The following is a 19,683-nucleotide window of genomic DNA, read 5'->3' as shown; positions in this document are numbered from 1 at the left end:
TGCACGTCTAAATGTGTGTTTACACCACACAGCATTTACTGTTGGAACAAATGAATGGATACTGAACAAGAGTTTGAAGCCCAGAACACAAGCCCTCTTTTTTTGTTTTTATCCAGCATGCCACCCAAAGGCCTGCATGCATGCGAGGCATTAAAGCATGAGAGCAGCACACAGTGACTGGTACACTTTTATAATGGGTGAGAAATGTAGTGCTCAAAGAGACTGCACAGCCCAAACTGTGACAGACAAGAAGAAAAAAAAAATAGCAATGACTTCTCAACAACCCTTGCAGCTGCTCTTCCAGCGTAACTTGTTCAAAAGACACCTACAAAGGACAACAGTGAGTGCTGAACAACTGCCTCCCCGCCCCCTCGCATCAAACAGACACTATACTATAAGAGCAACTAGGATTGCAAAGGGGCGGAACATTTCCGGTACATTTCCAGAAACTTTCCATGGGAAGTTAAGCTGGGGAATTTTGGGAATTATTGGGAATTTATGGGAATTAACTGGAAAATTGGGGGGTCATTTTATTATATACATATATATACGTATATATCTGGGGGCTTTTTATTGCCTTTAATTGATTGCATATGGAGAGAGAGAGACAGGAAAGGGCTGCCCGATGCGGGATTTGAACCGTTTAGCAGCACAGTGCATGTCGGGGGTGTGGCCTCAATAGCCCTGCAGTAAGCAGTAAGCAGTAGCAGTGTGCTGTGTGCATGTGATTGAGGAATAGCATAGATATTCAAATGTACTTGCATTAAATCTGTGTTTTAGCCAAGATTATGCTACAATATATTTTCCCCAACTATATTTAAGTTCCCTGTTAAGGGCCAACCTTCAATTTTGTAAATTTTGGATTTATTCCCATTTATTCCTGTTATTTCCATGGAAAGTTTCCAACTTTGAAAATCCCTGGAATTTTGCAACCTTAAAGGTATAATATGTAGGAATTCCCCCCATCTAGCGGTGCGGTTGCATAACGGAACGTATTCTTGATGTTGCATTCACGTGGAATCGGGCAGACGTCAGACAGACAACAGATGCTGCATGTAACAGGATAAGGGCCCATTCACATGGAGCGTCTTTTGCGCGAGCGTTTCCATTGTTTTCAATGTAACCGCGCGCCTTGCGCGTGCAAAATCCGAAGCGACGCCGACGCGCCGCGCACGCGGTGCGACACGCCTTTTTTTCCGTGCGCGTCCGAGGCGCACCGAGATGAAAATATCTCAACTTTTTCGAATGCCGCACGCGCACCGCGTGTCATGTGATCAGAATCAGCTGCACGGACCTGCTTCACCAGCAGCAACATGCAGCCGGCTCTCAGTGCTTGCTGCTTTCAGCAGCTCAGTTCTCCCCCGGTCCAGCCCCGATCTCTACTCCATAGCTGCCGTAGCAGCAGTGTGATAGCAGTACATTTTTAACCGCATTTCGGTTCGGTGCGTCGCCCACTTATGTATTTGTAACGACTTGTAACAACTCATTCTAAGGTACCAGAAAGCTTTCATTTGTATGCGGGTGTGATTCGACTATAGTGAAATACATATTTATGAAAGCAATATTTGATTTTTGCTAATAAAAAGCCAAATAAGTTACAGACTGGGCCTTTAAGAGTAACTCAGAGTAGATGCCACCCAGCTTCCGGCGTGGAGCGGGGAATGGAGGGCGAGTCTGGTGAAAACAACATAATTGCCATCCCATAGTGAGAACTCTCAGCACCATCGTCTCAGCGTTAAGGAGCCGTCACGGCCACACAACTGGGAGCTAATAAACACCTGGATGCAGGTACAGGTACGGTGTAGTACTGTAGGTGTGTGGGACTGTTACACAGAGGAGGAGCGTCTCCAAGAAACAACGTGTCACGTGCAGGGGGGGGCGCTGTGATCAGTCATCGTGTGCTATATAACATCACGGTCCACGCCACACACACACACACACACACACACAACCAACCGCCCACTCTGTCTGGACTGCTCCTCTGCCAACGATCTGAGGCTGAGGATGAGTCCTTTCACCAGTTATTCAAAACGCTGCACACGCTCCTCCTGGGTGGAGGTGGGATGAAGCTGCTGCTGCTGCTGCTGCTGCTGCTGCTGCTGCTGCTGCTGCTGCTGTTAATGCTGCTGCTGCTGCTGCTGCTGCTGCTGCTGTCCCACATGTGACCAAACTCCAAACATGCCAAGATGAACTGTATTTATGTGGCGTATATTCACTGAAACACAATGCTGTTGTTATCACTGTGACATCTGATACTCGGTATCATGTTACATCCACTATGTAGAGGTTTTTATCTTATTGCAAACATTGATCAACGTGCTGTAATCCAATACAGCACGTCAACAGCAGCATGATGTTGTGGGATGGAGGGGTTGTGGTGCTGCTGCTGTTCCTGCTCACATGTGTCCTGCAGTCCTGCAGGGGGCACGGAGGTGAATCCTATTGACGACTCTCAGACGGCCAAGGTCAGCAGCAGCAGCAGCAGCCCCCCCACCCACCACCCCCGTGCATTTGTTTAATGAAGGCGAACCGGACAAAGCGCATCACACACTTGAGCAGCCTCTTTTAGCTGTGTGCAGAGCAGGCGAGGCAGCCGTGATTGAGTCTGCAGCATTCACAGTCATCAGAAAGATCAGGGGAGGGAAAAAAAGAAGATTGCAAAGCTGTGAATGAAATTTAACACACATCAACACCTATAGGCTGTGACACCTTTTTTTATGGATTAGGGGGAAACATTCAAAGTGATAAGGTCACTCTAATCACTACTGAGTGTCTCAAACAGAGAGGAAACTGGCAAAAGGGAAGAAGGGGGAAAACACCCTGAAGTCAGAACGGGGCTATTATACACCTATGTGCCACACCCTTGCCCTCATATCTATGTGATATGTCAGAGTGTATCTATCATCTTGGATTGTGCGCCCAGATAAAGCCGGAGAGGCTGAGGCGGCGGCTGCTGCCCCTGTTCCATCCGCCTGCCTGTCCGCTCCCTCCGGCTATTTATAACCAATGGAGCTGGAGCACTTTATGAATGTCCGCAGGCACAGCATCACACAGGCTTCTGATACTCTGCCGCAAATGTTTTGGTGTGTCATTATAGGAGGCAGTGCTGGGGGGGGGGGGAAATGAAAAAAAAAGAAATAAAAAAGAAATAAATAAATGAAAAATCAGGGGACACAGTCATATATTCTCTGCAAATGCCGCCTTGAATAACAAAACAACACACGGCGTGTGGCACCATCAGCACCCAAGTTTCATCCTCCGGTGTCCCGTATGTGTGTGTGTGTGTGTGTAGTCGCAGTGAAGGCTATATATAGATCACATGTTGTCTTGGTGAGGAGGGGAAATAAAAAAAAAATTTAAAAAAAATAAAAAACAACAATCTCAAGTGTTTTGAGAGGATCAATAAAATGCACAACCGGGCTGCAGCATGAAGCAGCCTGGCTGCGTTCACACAGATAGCCATCTTCATCTTCATCTTCTGCAGATGAATAAAATGGCATATGGAGGAAGATCACGACTGCCTCACATCTCCACACAATGAGAAATGTTATCTCAGCACAGTCTATAGGTGGTCAAATAAAGGCTAGATGAAGATAACATTTTGGTAATTCACACCCTCCCTACACACACACACACACACACACACACACATACACTCCTCATTCTCTCTACCTCTTTCGCTCTCTCTCTCACACACACACACACACACTCACATTCGCGGGACAATTAAATTTGATTAATGGTTTAAGCCTTCGTCCTCCCAGACAGGCACACACACACACACACACACACACACATGCACAGAGAAATGAGCAGAGCCAGGATTAGACAGGTCCAGTGTGCATCGATAACATATCTGGAAAATTCTTCTTTTTTTCCTTCTTTTCTTTTTAGACTCTGGATTAGACGCAGCTTTACCTGCAGAGGACGCGCCTCACCCACACTCCAGTCCCCCTCCGTCCTCTCCTCTGTCCTGTCAACCCATCCTGCCCTAATCATCGCGCACTTGGCAGAGCTGATGTTCTCTTGCCGTCGATTTTTTTTTTTAAACATCGGATTGAGCTCGGAGCAGTTTTTTTCTCTCCTTCTTATTAGAGGAAAGCTGCTCTGGTGTATCGGCTATCAACCGACTCGCAGTGACACACCGCAATTGAGATATTTGAGGGACGTTTCCTCCCAAAGTGGCCCCGGAGAGACCGAGAGGAGCTTTACTGTAGCTGCATTCTGGTCTGGATACCCGCCTCTTGGCCTCAGCCTGACATTAAACTACAGCGACATCAGCAGCGGTGAGAACAGAAGGAACACATCTCAATTAAACATAAAAAAGACAGAGATCTCTGTCCTCTGCTCTCAGTCAGACACTCACCTGCTGTAGCCTTCACTGCTTCCGAGCATCCTTTCGCATTTCTTTCTCCCCCCACGGCAACTCCCAGCCACCAAGACTCAAATTGAGACGCACTATCTCAAGTCCATCGCCTTCAACAGCCACAGCGCAAAAAAAAAAAACCACACAGATCACACACACACGACGGCGGCGCTCTGCAGACAAACAGCCGCTCGTTTCTCCAAATGCAGATTTTTCCACTGAGTTCTTCTCCACAGCGACAGCAGCACAGTTCTCTGAAGATGACAGCTCTAGTTAAAGCAGCCAACCCACACACACACACACGTAGGCTACACACGCGCGCGCGTACGCACACATACACACATAGCTAATACAGCGCGCGGTAACGGGACTCCCTGCGCGTCGGGACTCGTCCGTGGATGCGCGTATGGAGAATAAAGAAGCAATGCAAATGGCAGGTAGAGAGAGAAGTACTCCCACGCGCCGCTCTCTCCCTCTATCTCTCTTTTTCCTCTCTCTCTCTCTCCCCACCACCACTTCGGATGGAGCGCGCAGTTCTTCTCCTTGATGCGGTCTCTCTCTCTCTTTCTCTCTCTCTCTCTCCTGCCGACTGGCTGTCGTCAGGAGCTCCGGCGATCCGCCTGCTGGAGGGAGGAACGGAGATGATCGGCGGAACGCACTCTGCCCGGTGTCCTACTCAACTGTGTGTGTGTGTGTGTGTGTGTGTGTGTGTGTGTGTGTGTGTGTGTGCGTGTGTTTGAGAGAGAGAGAGAGAGGGAGGGAGAGAGTTGATGACAGTAGCAGCAGTCTGTTCATTTGCTGCTTTATTTATTTGAGAGCGCGTTTTTGTCAACCGGCCTTATTTGTCCACATTTGTCCGTCCAGATTTCAACCCCCCCCCCCCCCCCGACTCCTGACACCTTTCAAAAAAAAAAAAAAAGACAAATGTCCACGAAGGATAAACTCAAAGAAAAAAAAAAGAGCCCACATTGCATTGGCAATATGTAATATGCAAATGTTTCAGTGACAAGCTGCTGGCAAATAAGGAAGAAAAAAACAATCTGATTTAAGTCTCTTAGACTGGAGTGGAGACGGAGAGGGGAGGGGAGGGGGGGGGGTGAGAAAATAGCAGTTCCTCTTTTGAAGGCCTGATGGCACTGTGGGCTTCAGATACTGCAGACGAACACACACACACACACACACACACATTCACTTCAACCCAGTCTCTTCCATGCAGGAGGGCCCATGTTGTCTCACACACAACGAAGGGCCAGTCAGCCTCTCTGGATCTCAGTGTTCAAGTCCGTCCGGTCGGTCGGTGCCTTTTGAAGTCGATGAATGATACGACTCATTAGTAATCTGGGCCCATGTTGCTTAGCTAAGGTTTGTGGGAGGACAAGCAAATCAGATGGATTCCTGATACTGTAGGTGTTTGTTAACACACTATATAGCCTCTGCTCAACCGTGAGAGGGCCCATTTAGTCATTAGTCTGATGCACATTGTAGGGGAGGGGGTGGGGGGGTGGGGGGGTGGGGGGTGGAGGTTATCTCAGTTGTAGAAGAAGAATTCAATACAAGCTGATCCTCTTTAATGGAAGAAAAAAAGCATTTTCTATGATCATTTTCCCATGATTAGTCGATCTCAGGTCAATGAAAACATGTCATTTTAATATCAATGTCAATCATCATATAAGGAATTGGATTTCTATTTGTGTAAAGGAGGTTTACTGTAGCTAAAGACTTTAAAGGGGACATATTATGGAAATATCACCTTTTGAAGGCTCTTTAACATAATCATAGATAATAATACAGTACATACTATATTTGGGTGTTTGTTTTGCCTTCTGGCCCCCAAAATGTGAGAATTGACAAAAAAAACATCTGTCATTTTCAGGCTCCCTAGATTGAAATCCATGTGGTTTTATGAGCTGTTCCCTAAGATGTCTTCCAGTGATGTAACTAGTTTTCGAATTTGCATAATACCACCCCTACCTGGGACCGGTAGAAGTTGTGGGGCGGGGCGATCAGTGGCTGATTTGCATTTAAAGGTACAGGCACTGAAATCAGCTGTTCTGAACAGGGCTGTTTTGAGCGGAATAAAATAAAAGAGCTGTGATGTTTGATCCTTGAGGTATTTTGACCGAAGCATGTCACAGACATGTCTTTAAGACACCTGGCAACTATTTTAATTTGTGGAAAAGGGGCATAAGGACACAGGAGTGCGACCACTAACTGGACTTGGGGCGACTTGACTGATTGTTCATTCGTTGTTCACTTGTTGTGCTGTTTGGATGCTGTATCATTGTCTTGTCCTGTCTGAGTACTGTGTTCAAAATTTTATTTGCTGTTTTGCCTTTCCTGTTTGTGTTGTGTATCGCCATTTGTATTTTATTTATTGTATTGTTTTTTATTCCTTGTGGTGTACTGTTAGTTGTATTTTATTTATTTATCTATTTATTAGGGACTTCGGACGTAAATCACTTACTCACTCTCCAACAGACATATAATTTACAAACGTACTAATTCACAGAGAGCAGCAAGCTGAGATTTATTATATACAGTCATCTTCATCTCTATCTCTGTTAATTCATATTTTACTTTGTGGACGTAGCAATCATTTAATTGTAACATCTAATCTAAAGATGAATACATGTAGGCTACAGTCATTGACAACATGTTATTCTCTGGGATGTCATAATGTATATTTTTGAACGTCTTAACCGATGTGCTTTGAAATCATCAGTCCTGTGAACAACTCATGTGAAAATACAAAATCATTTCCATCATCCACATTTATTAGAAGCTAATGAATGATTAAGTACTACTGCTATTTTAATCAAGAGAAGTGTGCAGAGCGCTCTAAAAACAACTAGGTAAATATTTGATGTGTGACAACTTATCAAATCCACTGCTGTCAGTATGAGGGCATAAATATCAATGTGCTTAGCAGTGCTGATAACTTAGATGGGATCTAAGTGCTTCAAGTCCTTTTTGTGGATTAGTTACCTCTAATTTGTAGCTAAGGTGATGCAAATAAAAGATATGACTGGTATGTTTAGATTAAAACTGAAAAGCGTTTTATTTTCACGTTTTTTAGGCAAACTCACATGAGCGTTGAGCGCAGAAACAAGACTATGACATTAAAATCCAAACAACATTTAACCATACATCACGTGTATGTTTGAGAGAGAAGTTTTCCCTCCCATCCCACCACGGGGAAACTTCCAGAGCAGTATTTGTCTGCCGGTGTTAAAACGTGTCTCTGTCCTCCCTGCACAGACCCTCGGAGCAACTTAAACCACTCAGGCGTCACAGCTACATGTGAATGTCATCAGCATCAGTTCACGCATGGCCAAGGCACTCTTGCCATGAGTACAGGGTATTTTCCTCTGGATTTCAGAGCTGTCCCCCCACCGCCTGGCTGTGAAACCATTCCTTAAGGGGGGGACACAGTCTCTTGCTTTCCAGATCAGTAGCCCAGTACTGACCAGATCTAAACTCAGATACAGAGGTAACTCAACGGCTACTTCAGACTACAAGTGAGATGACATGATATTTCCTTAAGGATGTAACATTCACTCATTCACATATATTTTAAAGGTCCCATGTTTTACTCTTTTCAGTCTTGATCCATGGGAGGATATATATTTGTGGTGAAATGACTCAAAAAACACATATTGTTTCGTTTCTGATTGGCTGACTATTTTTAAGTGATCTGATAACAACAGAGCACATATCAGCTGAACAAAAAGGCGGGCTGTTGGTTCCAGGTGGGCGGGGCTCTGGACATGGCTGAGAGTGGTGACTGCTTTGTTGTGACATCACAAAGTCACAGAAGTCCTGACGGCTGGTTTTAATGGGGACATATTATAGAAATATCACTTTTTGAAATGCACATGGTTTTACGAGCCGTTCCCTCAGTTGTCTTCCAGTGATGTTACTAGGTTTCGAATTTGCATAATCCCACCCCTACCTGGGACCAGTAGAAGGGGTGGGGCGGGGCAAGCAGTGGTTCATTTGCATTTAAAGGGACAGGAACTGAAACCAGCCGTTGCCCCTAAACAGGGCTGTTTTTAGATGATGAAAAGAGCTGTGATGTTTGATCCTTGGGGTATTTTGACCACAGCATGTCACAGACATGTCTTTAAGACACCTGGGGACTATTTTAATTTGTGGAAAGGGGGCATGTTATGTCTCCTTTAATGCTCAATTTCTGAATACAGGCTGTGTTCATTTCTCTGTGGACTGAGACACTGATACTTTTACAATATCAAATGTAGAACATGTATCTGACATATTCATCAGGTGGGTTTTAAAACCAAATCAACCAATCATTACCCACATATTAGATCTAATTAGATTTTCAACAGTTTGATGCTGGATGAATACAAGCCAGCTTTTGGCAGGGTGGACTTCATGGGAGGGAGGGAGAGGCTACATTCCTGGTCTGTGACTTTGCCTGCCTTGTCTGTATCCTCCCTTCCCTGCTAAGAGCTGCAAACAACAACCGAGGTAACATCCCATCAATAATTAATTTGTTCTGCTGTGTTTCTTACCACTGGCACGCATGCTTGTCCTTAATCTTTTGTTATACTTGCGTGCGAGTGGTGTCTGTCACATGGACACTCCTCTCTGAAAGATAGATGGCTTTGCGATGATATGATAAAACAGCCTTCCACTTAATATGAGCAAATCACTGTGACCCTGTTATTCAGCAGGTGAATGCTCTTGTGAACTAACTCCTTCAGACTGTCATCCTTGCAGTTGAACTGCATTGATTAGCCTCAGTTTCTAATGAGCATCAATCCTGTCCACAGCCAAAGTGGAGACAAATTCTGGCCAATTTTCAACCAAAATCAGAGAAGAACTTGCACTCAGGCTTAATTCATTTTCCCTCTTTGCCAAATTAAATTCTGGTGCTCGGAATGAATGTTTGTTCCCACAGAAGATGATAAATGCAAACTTACAAGTGAAATCCAAATTGTCTTCTACGTGAAGTGAAAGCAGAATTCACCCTGCTCTCCCTCTAACGTTTCTTCTGTGGTTGATTAAAACTCGACAGATTGGCTCTCACCATGATTTACATCTAACCATACTGTATGCAAGCGCATTCAAGATATTCATGATGTTTTGCGTTTGTAGATTATCACTAATTATATTGATATTCAATTGCCATGAAATTGTTTAGCCAATAAATTGTTAAGAGAAATACAGTAGTACAAAGAAAAAGCAGTACTGTATTCATCAGTGTGAAGATGCGCTATTTCTAAGTAGTCTAATTCTAGACCTCTGGAAGGCGTGGTCGGGTCGGACCACTGACGAAACGATACAAATAGATACATTACTATGCACGCTGCAGATAGCTGCTAAAAAAAAAAAAAGTTTTCAAAGCAAGTCCTGTCTTCTTTCCAACGTTTCCAAAACAAATCTACACGCGCCGGCCAGACAAACGTCTTCACGACAGTGGGAAATGCAGTCTTCATTCCGGCAAAACACCACCACTTTCGTCCACAGGGGGCGCCAAAATCAACACTAAATGAAAAGTCTGTACAGGGGCTTTAATCTTATATACTATACTATATATATGTAAATTCAATGTGGGGAAGAAGAGCAGGTGCAGCAACCCTTGGCGGCACTTGATCACTGCACTTATGCATTTATGATGTATCTATGTCATCTTCACATCAGAGATGCAAAGCTGTTGATAAAGGTGTGTGTCTAGCTCACATTTGAGGGAATTTCTCTCTGCAGGTCTCTTATCAGAAAAGAAAAAAAAGTTTTTGACTTTTGTGTGCGTTTTGAGTGTGCAGTCTGCACCATGCTGTGGCAGCAGCCCAATCAAAGCATTGTACAGTTTTTTTTGTTTTTTTTTCTTGCAGCACATGATTTGGATAGCTCTTGATTAGAGAGGAAGTTAGCCAAAACCCTCCTGCTGATAACAAACAAACACAGAATCTGCTCTATAAAAAGCGGACCCCCCCCTTTTATTAAATAAATAATTCAGCCTCGAAACAAAATTGTGATTTTATTTTTCCTGTGTTTGTTTTATATTTTGTCCTTTCCATCAGCATGCGTAACAGACCCAGAGCCTAAAAGCCTTCATTATACTCAGCAGCTTTGCCCCACACTGTATTATATGATCCTATACAGATCCTATACATTATGATTATGATTCCAGGAATACAGCAAGCACCAGTCCTGATTCAAAGCAGAGGAACGTGACAGAGGACCTGCTTCTTATTCTGTTCAGCAGCGTAGATAGAACCAGATTGATGTAGATGGGTCCATACTTACATGAATGTCATGTTCCCCATTTGCATCAGCGCAGACAGAACCCTGGTAATATTAGAGTCAAATTATTTGCCATCCTGCTCTTAATTTATCCCAGTCGACAAGAAGGACGGCCTCTCCTCCTGCAGCCGCAGCAGCCCACCCACCCAGGAGGAGGAGGAGAAACCAGACAGTCTGCATACAGGTAGCTAAGCTAACAGCTAGGCTAGGCCTGGTTATATCAGTGTTGTGGTGGTTTTTCTAGGGTCTAACAAAATATTCAGGCCTGGCTGGTGGATGTCAAAGTCACAATAGGGGAACTTGTGTTGGCACTCAGTCCAGGAATCATGTTGTTCATGTGAAATGTGGAATATCATGCAGAACAATGTGAAGCTGTCCTCATTTTCTATCATTAGGGCAATTTAAATCCCTAATTTGATCTCATTTTACCCCCAACTGTTCTTGTTTTTAGTCGATTTTGCTATTAATTTAAAATTGTTTTGATCTTGATCTTGAATCTATTACTCTCTTTATTTCATCACTCATTTTCCTAGATATGTTATTTGTGTATCCTGTATGTAGAATGTATTTTTTACTCTATATTGTAAATAAGGTTTCTATCTCATTTCTGAGTAAAGGTTAATGAATTATTAATGAATACTTCTTATGATTTATATGAAGATCCAAAGGCATCCTTGCACTTGTGGCAATAATATGTAAACATGAGCACAAATACCCTGCTGCTGATAGTTGTGAGGTGGTGCTATATGTTTCCTGAGGAGCTCTGACAACATGGAAATTGGAAAGTTTCAATTATAATGTGCGAGGCAGTAACAGTTTTTCTGTTACTCGTCTGCGAATTAAAAACTTTCTCTCACAGTTTGCGCAACACAGACAATCAGTCTTCCTGTGCCCGGCCCCTAAAGCCTGTCTCACCACCATCATGCAACATGTCCAACCCCCCGTGTTATTTTATTACATTTCTTACTCCTGTGCTTCTCTCTGTTTCTCTCTTCTACACCAGCACACAAACAAAAGATTTTCCTCTCTGACATGTACTTTCATATTTTTTTGTGTCAACACCACTTCACATTATCAGTGCTCACACAGGTGGGACAAGTAGTGCAAATTAATTGGAGCCTTCCCAGCTTAGTTCATGAACACTATTGTACTCGCAGGCAGTTTGCCTTCCTGTGACATGAAACGAAGGTGTGTAACTTTAATCATTGCTTTTTTTCTTTCTGACGGTTTTAACCTGGTTTCTGTATTTCAACAATTGTGTGTTGTAGTTTAATGTGATTTTACGAATGCAAAGTTGGTGCTTGCCCTGACGAGCAGCTTGTGTCTTTGCATTTCAATGTTGCTTTTTTTATTTTTATTTTTTTATTTGTCTCAACAGGGAGACTCTTTCCTCACTAGTCAGCAAGGGAATAGGAACAGAATGAACACTGTCTAACTGCAATAATCTACTTATTTACAATGTTTTGGTCATGGAGATGTTACATTTTCTAGAATAGACCAACATGAAGGACAATTTGCTTTTCCAACACTCATAATATATTATTAAGTAAACAAAATCCATTGCTGCACCTGTAATGTTAGTGTATTCACATAATGCATAAAAGCTAAGGTGATAGAAAGACAGATTGGTATTTGATGCTTTATATATGTATAGGACAGTGGTTTGTATACGCTTATTGTAGTTTCATACGTGCAGAAGCTGTAGTAGAGTGAATTTACATAATTCCTTACAAATAGCCTTACACCATCTCTATCAGTCACACATACTGTACAAACACACAAACACACATATACATTGACTCACTCATTGTCACTCACTCTCACCCTCGCAGTTGCTCATTTGCCCTGACTCATATTATTGTGCTGCTATGTGAAATGCCTGGTGCAGTGAAAATGGAAAGCGGAGTATTTGGCGAGGTTGGAAGGGGAAACTACCCTCAATGGGCTTTGAATTGCCAAGGTCCTGAATAAGCATTGTAATACGGGCTCGCAGGCAGCAACCAAATGTGCAAGGAATTGGATGTGGCATTACTGACATCTGGTTTTATCCTCGCAAATGCATAACCCACACAAATACAGACTCAAAATCCAACCATCATACACACTAATAACATCCTCTCATACTGTAAAGGATATTGTTCAGTGACTGCACAGGGTTTAGGAGAGGGTGGTCATTTTTCCCCTTCTGCAGAATGACATCCTTGTATAAAAAGCGATTAAAATGTCAGACGGTTCAAAATGGTGATGTTGCGAAGGCGCCACTGAAACCACCTGGATAATGACTGTCATCAAGATCACAAAGATCTGTTTGAGACGGTAGCAGTGTACCAGGAGGCAAGCTTTGTGAAGGTTATGAATGACAAAGTATGCACAGTGAGTTCCCGACAACCCAGTAACAATAATCACTGTAGAGAAAAATCTTCAATATTGTAAAATGGCAACATTTACACAGTAGCTTGTTTGAAGAAGCCATAAAAGAGACCTAACCCGGTTGGGGTTACTAATCTTAGGCTAGTGTTGTAGGTACTGAAATCATCAACTAATTGGGGATACACTGTCTGTTGTGTAATGAAGAGTAAATACTTCAATAGACCTTCTGGTAAGTGACATTAACAACAATCTATCTCCAGTTTCAGTGCAAAGAGAAGGAGGTTATTCATACCAATTGTAGCAAATTGGACGAGCTGTGTTAGGCCAGTGGTCATATGAGCAACACTTTGTCTTCAGTGGTTTAGATTTCCCACAAAGCAATTGGCAGGTCATTGCTGTCTCACTGCTACTCAGACTGCAAGAAAGAACTGCAAAGAAAAATGACGATCCCATGCCACTTGCACACACTGCTTTGGGCGGACTATCATTCCCATTAAACTAATAACAGTTAGCTTCTTATCTCACAATGTCTTGGCAAAGTCACTTCCACCCTTGAACAAAACACAATGTCTTTGAATGCTGGGGCTTAATCTATCACTGAGGGCCCAAATGAGACTGTATAATCCTCTGCAATTTGCCTTCTTGTATTCTATATTATCACTGATTTCTACCGCGTTTTTAGTACACAATTCCTCATTTCGGGGACACTGATGCTGCCCTTCAACTTCTTGAGTAGGCAGGATTTAATTATTTTCTCCTCTTACTGCTCAAACAACAAAACAATTGCATTTTGAAGGTAATGCAGGTCTTTTAACCACACAAAACCATTTTAAATGATAAAGTTAAATGTGACTGTTTAATAATCTGGCATGGAAATTTAAAGCTGAATTAAACATCTGAGCCACTGGAGATCAGATAGGCTTCAGGTAATCTTTTAAAGCTTCCTCAATGGACATTGTCCATTGAAATGTCCCCATATGGTAGATCACCCCTCAATCTCATGGATTCATTTGCATTTCCAAGTCTATTTTGGTGATATTAAGCCAGGTTTGAAGTGTCCAGTATCTGCGCTTAATCATTCTTAGTATATGGTGCATCCTGTGTATCTTATATGGATTGGTACTGTACTGTTGTTCTCTCTGGCAGGAAGTGGAAGATGAGATTTTTATTCATAGAGAAAAAAAGTAAGATGACATACGGCAAAATATCAAACACCAGAAATATAAGACAAAGTATCATCTGCATATGTGTGGCGGCCTGGGAAAACCGGTCGGAAGTCGCTGACGTTCTATTGTGGTAGAATAGGTAGAAAAGTACTATTTCCACAATTTTGAGATTTTGTGTGATTCTGGTACTTTGAACTCCCTACCACATCGTGATGAATAAACATTTTAATAAAACAAAATGGAAAGTAATTATTTTTATGTTTTTGTGGATAATAGCCTACAAAGCATTTCATTTTCAGCTGAGCTGCAGCAGTAGCATGACAGGAGAGGAAGTCCCTTGTTGTCTTAGAGGTACCATTCAAGGACCCTCAGAAAGCAGAGAATCACACAATTTAAATGCTTTTTACAGCTCGTCTCAATCATAAAAGGTTCAGAAGTTATTTAATGTTTTGTAGCCATTAAAGCCATTTTTCTCACTTTTCAGTTTTTGGGTCATAATATAAAGAATGCCCATAACTTTTGATCTGAAAGGTCTATCTCAGTTATTCAAACACTTATGCATAGCTGATAACTTCTAGTTTATGGAAATATCAAAAAATGAAAATGTCAACGAGCACTTAAGCGGTTCTAATGACTTGCAATGACCCCAAACCTTATTAACAGTTCAACTTACAGTTGGGTTTCCTCAGTGTACAGACATTTCAGGTTATTTTCAGGATCTTTTTTCTCTAAAACTCAACTCAAACTTCAATTCTTATGGGAGGTGTCAACCTTAACAGAGTAATTCAGCAGCTCAGGCAAAATGGTTCCAATTATAATCAACAAAAGCTGACAGTTCCTAGGGGAGTGTCATCTCAAACAAGAAATCTCACTGTTGGCATTGATTCTTGACGGTGTTTCAACTTTTGTAGACTATTTTTGCAGATTATTAGCATAACTAACTATTAGCATAAATGACAAAGATGCACAGTTAAATGAGTTGAACAATAGCGTTATTTGTTCTTCTGTCAAACTGAGAGTTGGAGGAGTGTGACTTTAAAAAAAAAGATTTATGACATTATTTACTTGTAAAGGTACAGTGGATAAAAAATAAAAATAAAAGTTTATTTTTACACAAGCTGTGTCTGAGAAATGTTGTTCACACAGACAGCCAAATGTTTCTATTTATTCTCATACAATTTAAGTTGTGTTTATATATAAATCCCTTTATAACCATGAGGACACGTCTGGACATGGATAGATAATGAATACTTCATTTTACAGTGACCAACATGAAGTGGGTTCTCGCCACTGCTTGGTCAAGAATTTCATTGTCAGGGAAACTCACCTTTCCACTGTACAAATGACAATAAACACTTTGACTTGATGTGCACGATTCTATATGTCTACAGGTCCAAAAACTATTTACAAATGGTTAAAGGGATAGTTCAACATTTTGGCCATAATCCCTATAGTCATAGCAGTAGGTTCGTTACCTTTAATTGTCGGTGCAAGATGTTTTTAGAACGGCGGAGCAGAGCCGTGAGCTGCTCAGAGCTACGCTACGGAGGCTAATGGGATTTCTTGGTTTCCCTCATCAAACTCATCAAATACACAATCCAACAACTCCAAAACGCTGTCGTGGACAAGTTGTGACCTGCACTTTCACCACACTATGAGATGATAACACAACGTTACCAGACAGAGTTGTTTTAGAGGGAAATTCCTGCAAAACCGCTGATTCGAGTTGCATTCAGGGACAGTTTTTCAGCAAGCAGACTCTGTATTTACCCTGTATTTACCTCGAAAACGGCTCCGTTTCGTAACGTTCCATTATTATCTCATAGGTGGTGAATGTGCAGGTCACAACTTGTCCATGAAAGCATTTTGGAGTTTTGGGATTTTGTATTTGATGAGTTTGATGAGGGAAACCAAGAAATTCCTTTAGCCTCCATAGTGTAGCTCTGAGCAGCCTGCTGCTCCACTCCACCGTTCTAAAAATAGCTCACACCGACTATTAAAGGTAACGAACCTACTGCTATGACTATAGGGATTATGGCAATGGGCCAATTTGCCAAAATGTTGAACTGTCCCTTTAACAAAAAAATCTGTCTCACTGTGAATTTGCACATATTCTGAAGTTGGTTGATCAAATAAAATATATGGAACAGCAGCATTTACAAAGCCCCTCATTTACAATATAACCTGTATGGTGAAGGATCAACATCACTGCAGGAAGTATAAATACATAAATAAATCAAATCAAGATCTAAAGAAATGAATTCTAAAGGAGCCACCTCGAGAGTACAGACATACTTCTAAAGTGGTGTTTCACCATTTGATGTCAGTTATATAAAAGTCTCTTCCAATAAAAAACAAAATCAATATTCTATTTTAAAAAGCCATTTGAGTTTTATCAACAAGACAAATGTGACAAATGTATTTCCCTATAGACGAGCTATTACGCGTGGCACTTTGGCCGGAGACCCCCGCAGATATTCTTCTCATGGCCTCTGAAACAATGGCCCCATTTTTATTTATTTATTTTTCCCTCCCCATCTGCAGGGCACCATCCATCGCCGGGGCCACTCGCCTGTCATCTCGCCGCACAGACAATGGCTTCCTGACATGTGAGCTACTTGTAAAAGATGTTGCCACCCCTTGATCTCTGTGCAATACAGACCTACACACACACAACAGACACAAAACTGTGCACGGACAAACTCACAGTCGCCACAAACGTGCGAACAACATCAGCACACACAACAACACACACATACGCACAGAGAAATCTAATCTGGCCCCTGAATCAAATCCCATCCTTTTGTTTTTCAGGCAGGGAAGGAGTGCTATTGGAAGTAGTGTACACTGGTAAAGTAATCACTATTTTCAAGCGGTTTTGGGGTCACCCCCACTCTGCACCAACACTGCACCATTCCAAAGGGCAGCGGATTTCAATCACTTTATAGCTGCCACCATGGCTTTAGTAAATTGTTGACAGCCAAATCCATGTCAATCCGTTGAGTGATTGCATGCTGCGAAAGGTCTAATCTCATTTTCTCTTTAGCTTCTGACTGCCTGTAAATGAACAGACAGAGAGTTTGGGTCTTCAGTGTATTTCCCCCTATATGATGCCGTGTCTCATAAGCTGAAAATGAGGTAACAGCAGTAAGGGAAGTTATCAATCATCATTAATGCCTCCAAAGCTGTAGGGACCTTAAATACAATGCTAAGTATAATAGTAAAGAGCCACCCGTTGTGAACGAGTGTCACCTCTTTTCGACTGATACATGCGCGGACGGCTCTTGATGCAGTCGCTTCTGCATTTCACAAAGACTTCTTATGAAGATGTAGATGCCGGTGTTCATGGATTTTGCTGATGTCACATACATGAAAATGCTTACAAGCCCGGTGCCTCTGGCTTATTTTCCAGTGCCTGCACTCTTAATGCTATTCATGCATTCAATATTGTCACTAAAAGGCATGAGTCATGGAAAAATTATGGGGCAATTTATATGAGCTGCATTGCTTAAGAAAGAGACATAAAATGGGTCTCTTCATGTAAAAATGCAAACTGATGAATTTCAAGGAAAACGCCCAATAATTATTGTATAATAGGACTGATAACACTGACACCTGCCTCAAACAGTCTTCTATTTATTGTGTCCTGGAAGTTAATGAGTAGTTGTGGTGACAATTTTTTTTTTTTAATTAAAAAAAAAAAAAAAAAAAATCTATTTCATAACAACTTTTGATAAATATTGTGAAGGAAAGGAGAAAAGGATACCCCTGAAATCTTTTTAATGGTGTGCAAATAACCTGCCTATTCAGCCACATTTACAGCTGCCCCAGGGGAACCCTGCCACTGTCTACTTTGTGATTCTTTGCTTTTATGGAACATAAATTCACTCAACCTATTCATTTGGCATCTATCAGTCCATACCATCTCACTATGTATACCTACAAGATAAAGTAATGAACTGATGCATACATATCATGGCTTTGTGCAAATGCAAAGTCCTATCATGCTATTATGATGCCAAATCAAAGTTACACCCTCCTCTGTTGAACATGACAAACTGTCTTCAACACACTGAAACTGTTTGTCATTTACTGCACATTAGAGATCCACTGGGGCATCAAAAATCCATTACTTTTTTAAAATGATTTGTTTTCGTAGCAGAACATTTTCATACTAAGCAAATGACAGACAGCTTACTTTTTAATCCCTCACACATTTCACAGTGAAAACGTCTGAGCTTGCACAACGTTAATGGCTTGTATCTGATGCCTCATTTGAACAAGGTGACGACTCGGACTGAGAATATTCACACTCACACATTTCATGTATTGGGGGTCAGTACCATGAACTCTGCTACATTGATATAATGTCATACTAGGTCTTACAGTAGATGTAGCCACTGTTTTTTTTATGCCTTTGCACTGGAGACAGTTTTCACCGAAGCAGTATGAGTTCAGGCTGTCAGTCCACTTGTTTGTTCATAAGCTCAAATATGAATTTAACTGCTGTGTATTAGCTGTGTTTTGATTCTATTGTCTTTCCTTGAATACATTGCTGAGTAAAGCACCCGGGACTCATAGTTAAGCTGGCAGTAACAATAATATAGCAGCAAACAACAGTCTTCTATGTGAAAACATGGTGCAGTAATAGCATCTTAAGCAGAGAAAGTCACAGACAGTCACACGTGTCTCTGTTCTCTGTTTCACATACATAAATACTGGCTGGAATCTCAGTCAGGTCCTGGACTATCAAAACATGTAAAATGTTTTCTTTTATTCTATATCAATTTTTCAATTATTGGCTCAGTCAGTGCGATCTACAGTTCTCAGGAGGCTTGAAAATTAAAGGTCATAGCTACAACTTTCATCAAAACGATTCATTTTTCAAAAATCGTAGAAATGGCGTTGTCAGAGACATTGACCGCTCCACTGCTGTTTGACGGGAGGATAGCTCGTGTTAACCTGGTCGCTTCACTGTAGCAGTATGGGTTAAGCGAGCGAGAAGTCAGCTGGCTAATGTTACGGTTGGGGCGTGCGCTACGCGATGAGACAGCCGTCTCATTGTTAGGAAATATAGCCCTGCCGTGCTGACGTGAGCGATGATTGCATTCGCCGTTGTAGCCACCGGCTCGGCGGTGACAATCATCACTGGTCAGCCGGTGAGCACGCTGAGCCGGACCGACCGAGGGAGTAACGCCATGTCGGCTAGCAACGGGCGGGGCTAACTGCGTGGTTGCTAACTCCGTGGGGAGTGTGTTGTGTGAGTGCTTGTGTAACCGTGACCGGGGGACCTTGTATACCTGGCCCGCTACGGGGATGTAACAGTGGAGCACAAGTTACCGGGGGGGCAGCGGCCCATTGGGCAGTGCAGCGGGGGCTACACCGGGCCGGGCTGGGAAGGGAGGGGAGGGGAGGATTTAGCCCTTTTAGTGGAGTATGGGCCGGATTTACTAAGATCTCAGATAGCGGACGCTATATTGTTTGCGCCCGCTATAATATTGCGAGTTTGGT

At 42.4% G+C, this 19,683-nt stretch overlaps 1 protein-coding gene across 2 annotated transcripts in view; it reads right to left on the bottom strand.

Moving 5' to 3' along the window:
- The window catches only part of lingo1a (leucine rich repeat and Ig domain containing 1a), a 178,712-nt gene that overhangs the window by 23,784 nt on the left and 135,245 nt on the right, over nucleotides 1–19,683 (bottom strand). The window contains exon 1 of one of the 2 annotated variants that reach the window (XM_085778528.1): nucleotides 4,367–4,837. The exons of the other annotated variant lie outside the window; for it this stretch is intronic. The gene's annotated coding sequence lies outside the window, so the exon portion shown is untranslated. Of the gene's footprint in view, nucleotides 1–4,366; nucleotides 4,838–19,683 lie in introns of those variants that run through there. 2 annotated transcript variants of the gene reach the window in all.

The sequence above is a fragment of the Trachurus japonicus genome, chromosome 6 (genome assembly GCF_045865225.1).
Source record: "Trachurus japonicus isolate A0001 chromosome 6, Traja_1.0".
Lineage (NCBI taxonomy): Eukaryota > Metazoa > Chordata > Actinopteri > Carangiformes > Carangidae > Trachurus > Trachurus japonicus.
This window is presented reverse-complemented; position numbering and strand designations above follow the sequence as displayed.